We start from the raw sequence: 11,186 nt of genomic DNA, 5'->3' as shown, positions 1-11,186 counted from the left end.
CTGTGCCCTTACAATATTAATAAAGAAAATGAAGCATAAATCAAACTAATTGCATGAATCTGCAAATTGCATGAAACAAAAATGATGGTAATAAAAAAACTAATGACTCAGTCATTGCTTATAAGTATATAAAAAAACTATTTTAAAAACTATATTTAAAGTTTATTGCTCTTTTGCTGCAATTTACATTTATTTTACATTTAATTTACACTTCCATAATAACAATTACCTGAATGGGGGGTTTTGGTTGGTGCAGTGGTCCACAAGGAAGTCCTAGAAAACACTTGAAAATTACAAAATAAATAAATAAACAAAACTGCTACAAAACATTAAGAAAAAACACTGACTTGTACTGTCAATTCTATAGAAGCATGTCTCACCATCTACTAATCACAGTCTGTCATGATATCCCTGGTAAAAAAGTAAAATACTTAAAATACATTTATTTCATACTAAGTATAGTACAAATCTATTAACATATTAAGTGACATATCACTCCAGACTTACTGATATAAAAAATAGAATTAAACTTTATTTCGAGTACTACTTGTGCACAATTGCACATTTCTTAATATTAAGCCTAAAATGTGTTTTAATGTCACAACTGATGACGGTTATATGTTCTTTGAATAATATCGGCCTTTAAATGCAAGATATTTAAAGTATTCTTACAATAGTTCCACTGTAGCACAATCAAATATACGTCAGTATATCTTTAGTTGGATTTCAGCACTACTTCCGCACAATTAAAGTGCATTACACACAAAATTAGTTGTTCCAATTTAGCAGACTTTAAGTATACTAGTTTAGTACCAAAAGTACATTTGCAGGGTATTTTTATTAAGCACTTAAATATGTAAATGAATTTGTTGTAAATAGCATGAAATAAATGTTATCAATAAATAGTAGAAACTCAATGGAATTTTTCTATTTCCAGAACCTTAATGTTGTGCTAGAGGAAAACAAAGAAGTTTTTGGACAGAGAGATGTGAAATAGTACTGGGAAATGATACAAGCCAACTTAAACCCACATACAGTACAGTTCTAATGTTCCATAGGGATGCACACCAACCACTCATTATGTATACTGTTAATTCTGTATACTGTGTCTTCCTGTACAGTGCAGGCACAGAAAAAGAGGGTATAGGGTCATTCTAGTCACATTAAGTGCTGCAACTGTATATGGGGCAGTGTGTACGTACAAATCCACGTGAGCTATAAGGCACATGTAAGGCGAGTCGATACATCACTGAAGGGAACCTAGAGTTCATGTTAGCTGATGGTTTGTGCTACAAACATAGATGCAGTGGAAAGTTTATTCCTATTTTACGAATGCCACAAAGGACATAACTTTTCAAAAGTGACCAAATCTATTATTGGTGTCACCTAGAGCAAACTGGCCCACCAAGACCTCTTGCTATCAGACAAACCAGCCCAATTAGCAATCCAGCTTGATCCAAAGTCTCACAAACCCGGTTCACTGACGCACTGACCAACAAGCCCAGTTCACGTACACAATCTCGACCCCATTTCAGTTCGCACAACGTTCTTCAGGTAGAGGAGCACAACTATCAGCCTGTGCCATCAGACACCCGTGGGCCGAGAGGAGAGGGAGCAGGTCAGGGTGTAATCGGAGTGGAGATGTTAATCTGCCCGTGTGGGTATTGGAAGGATAATTGTTGCATTGCTCATCTCAGGTGGTTGATGCCACAGATCTGGAGAAGTTAAGCCAAGATTTACAATCATGATGCTCTGCCTTCACTCTCTCTCTCTCTCTCTCTGTCGCTCACTCTCCCTTTGATTCTTTCCACTTCCTGCTTTCAACCTCTCCTTCCTTCTGCCTTTCATCCACTCTCCATGTTTGTGTCAGCCCTTTCAAGCCTCCCTAACTCTCTCTGTCTCTCTCCCCCTGGGTAAGTATGAATATTCTCTGGCACGTCTAAACCAGAGGCAGTGCAGGGCCGGGGGAAGGGTCCGCGGCATAGCTTTAGCTGGAGTAATGAGGCCTAATCCCCCGCTGACTGGGTCCTGTTTAAACAGCTCCTGCCTGAGCCACCCAGTAATAGAGTAATTAACCTCTGCGCCCTCTCCTGCCCACCTGCACTGTGCCACTACACTCCACTTTACTTACTACGGAAGACAATCCATCCTTTCCATTTGGCCCTCCAATTGCCACAAACAAAAAAAGGGGGAGAGGGAGATGGAGAACAGAAGGTGAGAGAGACAGAAAATATGACTAGAACGAGACAACATAACGTGATCATCTGGAAGTTACTAAATAAGTGAGAAAACTGCTCAAACAGGTGTCAAGCTGGCAAAGCTGCTGGGTCCATTGGTATTAAATCTATGACATGAAAGTGAAAGTTTACCCAAAAATGAAAATTTTGTAATTTATCTCCTGTGTGGCTCGTTTCTGTGGAACACAAATTAAGAATAAAAAAAGAAAAGAAAAAAAAAAAAAGATTTTGGCCATACAGTGAAAGTCAACAGATCAATTTGATCAGTTTAATGTGTAAATAAAGTATTAATTTTTTAATTTTATTATTCATTTTTAAATCACTAACCCCAAACTTTTGAATGGTAGTGTATATCAGATTATCAGTAATTATCAGTAAAATTATACAATATTTTTGTATAATTACCAGAAATTTCCAGCTTACTGACCTTTATGTCGTTCAAACTTGTATAACTTCCTTTCTTCTGTGGAACCACTTTTTTATTTAGATCATTAAGATATTTTAAATCATTCATTGTATTGATAAAAGTGTGAGATAACACTGACGTCTGTAGCACAAATGGTTGTGATAAATTATAGAACAAAAGTTTAATACTTAGTAAGTTAGAGTTTGTTCAAATTCCTAACCCTAAATATGATATATAATAAGCAAAGTAAAATTAAATGGTGTTTATAAATCGAGTTTATTTCCCTTTTCATTCTACTTGTGTTTTGTGGGGCAAATGAAGTTTGATGAAGGCATGTTAAGCGCACAGCCTGTCTCTCGTCAATGTCTGCTTCAGGACAATCCGTTCTGACAGAGCCATCCGTTTACAGTTGCTAGCTATTGATCTGATTTTCAACACATCACACCAGGCAGTTTCCTGCAGCATGCTAACAAAAACACTCAGGTACGATCAAAAAGCCCCACACGACACGCGAGAGCTCATCGCCACACAGCGGAAAGCCGCGTCTTCCCACATGCCCGCGTGTACGCTCTTTGGAGACGGCTAGTTTCTGAGAGAGTTAAGGGGCTTTTGCGTCTGAAAAAAATCAGCCAGCTTGCATTAAGGTAGATGAAATGTTATGATGTGTGGTGGGTGAATGGTTTGTGTCATTAAGAAGCAGAAAGCAAACAGCGTGAACTTGCCGTGTGTACTGTCTGAGGAAAGGCAAGATTAAGGGATGTTCAGAGACCTTCGTCTGTCAAAACTTCAAAGTTGCCACAGGCTCTCCTTGTTCTGGCGGCGTAGCAACCAAATCGCAAAAACTCAGCAGCCTCTGAGGCTGTCAGAGGCCTCTTGACACCCCCTTTATCAGGTGTACAGTGCTTTAATGCCATCCTAGATAAATAAACCAACACTGCTGGGAACACTGGTGCCCCCTTTAGGATACTAAAAGAATCAACGCTACTAACTATATCAGTATATAATGTACCGTTTTTCAACATGTAGTGCCACCAAAGACTACATCGCTCTTTTACATGTGACACGCCTTTATTAGCGCTAACTGAAGTTATAGGCCTAATCAAATGCATGTAGCATAGGAAAAGTATAATTTATTCTAGTGAATCAGTTTTTTACTAAACAGTCCTCGCTTCGAAAAACACAGCATGGGATTCGTTCGATTCATTTTAATGAATGGGTTTCGTCCTTAAGGACTCTTTCTATCAACAAAAGTCTGAATCATTTTCGATAATCGGTTTGTTCAGATGGTTTATGTAAATAAACTGAACCAAAAAATTATTCAAACTGACTGCAATGGAATACCTAGTTAAATGCTGCTATTCATCTCTATGTTTTCATAGTTTTATAAATAAGGGGAAGGCCTAATTTTAGTTTCATTTAGTGTCAATTTATACACATATTCTGTCACCCTGTGCATTCACATAACAGAAAATATCTCTTAATAAATGATATCATCAATTTAAATATAAACATCATTTCAAAGTAGTTCATTTTTTTGTAGCCTGTACTGTAGCAAACTACTTTTTCTAGTCAAGGTAAAGTAGCTACTTTAATTTTTAACTACTTTAATCTTTGAGAAGCTTCTATAGCTAGATACACTAAACAAGCAGCTTTCCTAACACTGATACTACAGTCCTTTGTTTTTACATACCTATGCTTCCAAAAGAAGAACAGAAATACACAAAACAATCCAAATGAAGTTTAATCAAGCTATTCTCATGTTAAGAGTTAAACTGAATTAAATAAATCTCCCACTCGAATCACCTGGGGGCTCATTGCATGCATGTCTTGCAGCGCAGGATGAAATGAAATGGCACAGGATGAGCTTGTGCAAACAGCGCTGTCATGTTGCCTTTTCTTCACCGACAGATCAGATGCATTGTGAGAACGGAAGAAAACATCTGGAGGAGACAGATGGAAGAAACGAGAGAGAAAACAGGCAGATAACTACAACCAGCTCTGTTTGGCAGACCCATTCAGACCACGCTAAGGATTTTGCTTTCTTCCATTCAAAACGCACACATGGGACAGGACAGAGAATATGTTTCACAAACGCATATTTCAAATGTAAAACAAAAGACAAGAGGTAAGACAGCTAAATAATCTGCAGCATCATAAGTTAAGTCCCACAAGTCTCCTCCTCTCTTCGCTGAAGGGTGAACAGAAACGTCTCTGAAATGTGTTCTTGGATTCTGTGTTGATGCATTTTGTTTCATTTCTGATTTGGTTTGTGCAGGCGAAGGGATAAGCAGCTGTTTACATTTGAAGCAGAGATCTGTCTGGCGGATTTTCGCAAGGAACGCCAATCTCGCACAACAAAACTCATCCCTTTCAGAATGCAAAAGTAGCCCAATCCCATTTTAGAGGCGACGCAACTGAGTTATATGCTGATGATAGCAGCTCAGCTCCTTCCTATAGATCTACGAGTGCAAATAAAAAGGAAAAGAGAAGGGGAAAAAAAAAGCTGGATAAGACATTTCAGAAAGAGGCCACAAAAAAGTAAGACTGTAAAAAGGAAGCCAAATTAATTTTATTTCCTTTAGAAAAGTGTGATATACCAAGGGGGTCCCTGTAACTTGTGAAAAATTAAAAGAGACGGATTCAAACTGTCCAATTTCCACATCAAACAAGCGCTGGCTCTCTGCTCCTGGAGAAAGTGCTCGCATACAGCACACATCCCTCCCCCCGTTCCCCCAATCTCCAACCCGCTCCGCTCTCCAACCTGAACCACCAACACATTTTCTGAACACTCGCAGTATTCTCGGTTTCCTTATTAATCCCACTCTCTAATTCCCCTAAGCACTGTACTGGTTACACTAGCCACTGTCTCTCCCCTGTCTAATTATACCCTTGTGAGTCTATTAATCAACCTGTGAATTATTTAAGAAGGAGAGATCTTCCGTCTGTAACTGACTTTGACAGAGGGGGAAAAAACGAGGGAGGGCCAAGGTAGAGGATGGAGAAAGAGAGAGAGCGCACAGTATGGAGGGGGTAGGAGAAAAGAGAAAGAGAAATACGGAATGAGGGTCTACCGTCCTGGCGCGTCCCCGAGGACTGAAGCTGGTGCAGCGCTCTGGCACTGAAACGAGGCAGATCCTCGTCAAAATACACTTTATGTTTGTTTTTTTTCCCCTCAATCCGCATAAGTTTTCATCACAAACATGAATTCATGAATATATGTAGTGGTACAGAATAAAGAGGGTAGGGAACAGGAGGGAACATAGAGAGAGAGAAAAATGAAGGCAAACGAAGTGAAATTTCTATTACGGGGAATTTACACTTTCCAGTGTTTGACATCTAGACTCTCTTGTCCCCGTTATCCAGGCATTATGGTAATGGTTTATAGTGTTTTTAACCATGTTGCTGTGTGTATACTCATAAGCTGAGAGGAAGAGGGCACGTTTAATGACTCCCGTTGCCACTACAGTCCATGCTGGGCCGGAAGAAGCCGCTTTTAAAGTAAGCTCATCATTATTTTTCGACTGCAAGGTGTTCTCCGTTGGCCCCTGCAAAGTCCCTGCCAATCTCAGAATACTAATGAGTTAGGTATTAGATAAATAAATAAGACTGAGTGTGTCCCGGCCCACATCATTCAGCTATACGAGATGTTAAAGAGTCTGTTTGTGTTTGTCAAAGGTTGTGTGGGTACGTTTGTTGCCTTCGTCTCCTTTATGTGTGTCGGGTTAAAGTAAGCTCCTCTCATTAGGACTTGAGCAGCGCTGCTGTCAGTGGCTGAAGCTCACCACTCTCTGCGGGATGTTTATTAAATTAATAAAAAGTAGCTTGCGGCGAACAGAACACAGAAAAGCCCCGGGTACAGCTGTGATTGGCACCCTCGGCCGGCCCGCGCTCTCTCAGGAGGCCAACGGCATTTGCTTTAACTAACCGGCCATGACTGAGGGCGCAAGCTGACATGTCTCTCTCTCTCTTGCGCTTTCGTTCTCATACCTCTTTCATTGTGAAAGGCCTCAGAATGCACTGGGAAGGCGCAGTGACATTCAAGGGAAAGAAAAAGAACAGAGGGTGGCCCGTGTTGGGGGAGAGTGCGTTAAAAAAACAGCAAAAGGGTGAACAGGAACTTTGAGTGTGAATACAAGATGCTGATTGGTCAAAAACAGCCAACCACAGGAACTGGGTTTCTCTAATGTCAATAGAACATTAGTTCCACCTCAAGTCAGTGTAGAACAAAACTCTACAACCTGCATTATGTCTCGGTAGAAATAACTGCAATGCAGGGGCCACATACAGTTGGGAGGAAAAGTACTGTATGTAAACCCTTTGAATTTGTTAGGATTTTAGTCATAAAGAGTCAAAACAATAGACAGCCTATAATTAAAGTGATAGTCTGGGCAAAAATGAAAAGTCTCTCATTGTTTACTTACGCTCATATCATTCCAAATCTATGAGATGTTTTTTTTTTTGTGGAACAACAACAACAACAACAAAAAATGTATACATCTGTTTTAGACCCTATTGGTTTTCATTGTATGAAAGTTATTTTAAACATTAAATGTTTGTGTTCCAAAGAAGAAAGAAAGTCTGATTTGCAACAACTTGAGGGTAAATATAATAATCACAAAACTTTCAGTTTTTAGTATAGTTTTGGTATAGGTAAGGCCAAAACATTGGGTTGAGGTCAGAATAGGGCCATATTCAGTACATTTTCCTGCATTTACATTTATAATCCTGCAAGAAAATCAGCATTAAATGATTTTAATAAAACAAACACTGACATGCACAGAATTCCTGATTAGATGAATTGCAATTAGTCACACTATGGTTTTTACTTCTATCCTTTTGGTGCACAAATTGTGTACCTTTCTTTCACTTGGGATCCCATCTTTGGAGCATCTTCAAACAGACTACATTAGAGTAATTCTCCTGAAAGACAAATTATGATATGCAAAATCAACTGCTTTAATTGTTTTAGAAGTAAACAAAATAAACTATAACATAATCCAGACAATGGGCCTACTGCTCTCAAAGGAGAGAAGACAAGGGGGGTCTATTTGCATGTTAACTTTTTTCACAAAGAATCATTATAGGCGGTGTATAAGACACAAAGATTTTCATGTGCAAATTTCAGCTGCATGTTCATACCCGACACATTATTATTTCATCAGCAGCCCCCTTGGGTTTTTTTGCGGTACGTTATTCCTGCATCCCTGTGGAAGCATAAAGTCTCTGGCCTCCTTCAGGACCTCTTAAGTCTGTTTACTCTCAGTTGAAGATGCTAAGCTGGCCACAATTTTGCAAAGATAACTAATTAAATGATAAGACACCAGTCGTGACCAGTGTTAGCCATGTCAGCCACTATAATTGCATGTACACTGTCCAAGTTGACGCTTGCTGGCTCTCAAGACAACATCAGGCATTACAGTCAATTAGCAGGCCTTAGCAAATGCTTTGAGGTGTGGGAACAAGTTCTCATAACTAGAACAGTCATGAGGAAAAACAATATCCTGGTTGGCAACATGTTTGGCCATATTTGGTGGGGTGGGGGGTGGGGGGTGAGCTATTTTGAGCCTTTTAAACCCCTAACAAACTGAGACAAACAAATCCAAACAGCAGCAAATGCACAGTGCAAAACACACTCATTAATACAGAAAGCGAGAGCAATGAGCCAAACAAAGAGGCTCTGATAAAAGTGAATACATGCATCCAGATTGACTAACTCTTCCAAACATACTTTTTCACAGGCTACGAATATGAAATTACAGTGTTGCCAATGCTATATGTGATCAGTGGGGATGTTATTTTCAAAAGAGAGAAAGCTTAAATGTAAGTTATCTATATAAAAAAAAATCCAATTTATCATTTAATCTGATATGTAGCTACTAAAACGGTTACCATTTTAATCTATTTCAAAGAGTAATTTATTCCTGTGATGGCAAATCAGAATTTTCAGTAGCCATTACTATTTTTAGTGTCACATGATTTTGAAAAGTTAAAAAGGTGTTGCTCATATGTCAGCAGAAGTTTTTAGCTCAGTTAAAACGGCAGAACAAAACATTTCCAAATCACTGGGACAGATTGAGTATTCTAATGTGACAAGTAGGCAGGAAGTCCCATGATGCTGTGCTATATTAGGAAGACACTTAGGTTCCATGCCTTAATATATCTGAACAAATGATTACTGAGTTAAGATAATAAAAACATAATTTGTCTTATTCTACCTAATCACTTTAATGCTTCACATGACTCAGTGGCTAGCCCTGCGCACAATGAAATATCACTAGTCCAAAATTCCACTCCACATGACCACATTACGGATAAAAAAATCTCTTGATTGGCTGTGATCATGTAGTGCAGTCTTCACTATCAGCGTGGAAAGAAAAATCACTTTTCATTCAGAGAGAGAGGTATATCCAACAGAAGCTTCTCTAATGGTCCAGCTTACACTGGTTTTATGACAGGTATAGTAAATCTATAATATAAACTGCATGTAAACAACTTGACTTTAAGCACTGCTGGATATATCCACAGTCTACGATAAAGCTTGCTGACTTATCCAGAGTCGTGAAGAGTGTGGCGACTAATCTCTGTCTTCTAAAGGGCAAAGCTCTGTGGAAAAGTTTCCTCTGTTCCAGTTTACCACTTTCGACTTTACACAGCAGCTACTGCACCTTTTCAAAGACTTTTAAACTAGTGCATTTTTTTGGGGGGGAGGGGGGGTCTTTTGCAACTTTTATTGATAGTGACTACACCAATGACTGTTCCACAGCTCCAACAAACTAGCACACATTTTATCCTGTTAATATGAATTCAACAGAACTGTTACCCTAGAAATAATTAAGTGTTCATTAAAAGGATACATTAATTTTTTTTGTTATAATTCACTTCTTTCTTCTGTGGAACATAAAATAAAATATTTTGCAAAATATTTTCTTTTCTTTTTTTTGGTCTATACAATAAAAGTGTTGTTTGGACCCCATTGACTTTCATTGTATGGATTTCTTATTTTATGTTCGACAAAAGAAAGTCAGTCAAATGGGTTTGGAATGACACAAGGGTGTGTAAATGATGACAGAATTTTCATTTTTTGGGTAAACTATCACTTTAAGGATTACTTTAGAGAATGTCTTTATCTTTGGGTGCAAGTAATGAAATAAAAAAGCATAATAATGTTGATATAATATATTTTAAATATGGAACAAAGATCACTAGCAGTTATCATCACTTAAGCTGTATGATTGATCACAGGAATGAATCTAAAGGAATATTTCAGGTTAAATATAACTTACAAAATTCCTCTATTCTAGCAGAACAGTGTTTCATGGGGTTTAACTTCAAAAATGTGTAACTCCTATTTTTTAAAAGCACTTACATGAATTCTGCAGCTAAAATGTTTGTTATTTGAGTCATAAAGTTGTCTAAATCTTTATTTTTAGGTGGGACTACTTTTCTATTTGCATGAATTTAGATGCTTCATGTAAACATTGCTTTACAGATAGTTTCGTCACTTCCATGATGCCAAATGAAAGCAACCGGGTTTACTTTTTCTGAGCGTAAATATTTGATATAGCTTTGCACAGGCAAGGTCGGTAAGCCGTTCTTTCACACCAGTCTAATGCTAACATGTGTAATGTGCTAAAGTGCTTTGGTTACTCTTTCAAAACAGTGTTATAGTTGCATATTTTATTTATTCGCAGTGCTGCACACTTGCCCGCTAGGCATCCATATTAAGTATTACTGTAAACATGTTTTTCATTTGTTTTTGTTTTTTTGTTTTTGTTTTTTTACTGAAGGACAAGTCAAAATTTTCAAGGGTTATCAACAGCACAGATCCTGTCCATAGATTCTAAGTTAAATGTTACCTAGAACAATCTGAGAGAAACAATGATATTTATATGTTACCTTTTTCTCCATCTCTCACACTTTTGATTGTATCATAATTCTCTGAAGAAATTAAACAGCTGCCCTTTTTTAACACGAATGTGCATCCTAATGAGAACTAATGAGTGCCTTGTTAAGCTCTCCGCTGGCAATTGCTAGCCTGAACCGCAAGCGAAGAGACAACTTTAAGTAGGCGAAAATATTGAAGAGGTTGAGAGACTGACTACTTCCTTATCAAAATGAATTTTTAATTAGCGATAATCAATATTCAAGGAGATGGCTTTTTGCCGTTTATAGTTCTATCAAGGATCATAAATACTTAACAGTTTTTTTTTTAATCTCTTCGCAGATATAGTTAATCCCTTACTGCTAAAATGCAATCAGGCAAATCAGACATGATTAATTATGAATTAAACTATTACCGCAGTTCCGCCAACTCTGGAACCTCGCATTAGCAAAGTGCATGCACAACACGATTCATACACAGTTTTGCTCTCTCCTGATATTTCTACTGGGCAAACGATGCAGGGGCCTGTTTCATATGCAGCGTCCGTCCCGCTCTCCGGGTTTCATTTATATCAAAAAGACTCAAATAGGCAGAAAGTCAGAGAGCTTCCAGAATACCATATCGTTTCCTCCTCACCTTTCCTTTGTGAATCCGGCCAGCT

This window comes from Cyprinus carpio, chromosome B21 (genome assembly GCF_018340385.1).
Source record: "Cyprinus carpio isolate SPL01 chromosome B21, ASM1834038v1, whole genome shotgun sequence".
NCBI lineage: Eukaryota > Metazoa > Chordata > Actinopteri > Cypriniformes > Cyprinidae > Cyprinus > Cyprinus carpio.
The sequence above is the reverse complement of the archived record's forward strand: the minus strand, read 5'-3'. Positions refer to the sequence as shown.